Consider the following 285-nt stretch of genomic DNA (forward strand, 5'->3'; position numbering starts at 1 on the left):
AATAGGTTTGCAGCCAGGAGGCAAGTCAGCTAAATGCCAGGTCTTGTTAGACTCTAGAGAATCAATCTCATCATTTATGGCTTCTTGCCAAAAATCAACATCCAAAGAAGTCAAAGCTTCTTCCTCTTCCAATGTATAGACCATATAATCAGGTCCATACTCTCTAACAATCCTTGCTCTCTTACTTCTTCTAGGTTCTATTTCAAACTCATCGTTATTATCATTATTCCTAATCATAGGTATGTGACAAGTTATTGTGCCCCCACTATTCCTCAATTTAAAAGG

The sequence above is a fragment of the Lupinus angustifolius genome, chromosome LG02 (assembly GCF_001865875.1).
Source record: "Lupinus angustifolius cultivar Tanjil chromosome LG02, LupAngTanjil_v1.0, whole genome shotgun sequence".
Lineage (NCBI taxonomy): Eukaryota > Viridiplantae > Streptophyta > Magnoliopsida > Fabales > Fabaceae > Lupinus > Lupinus angustifolius.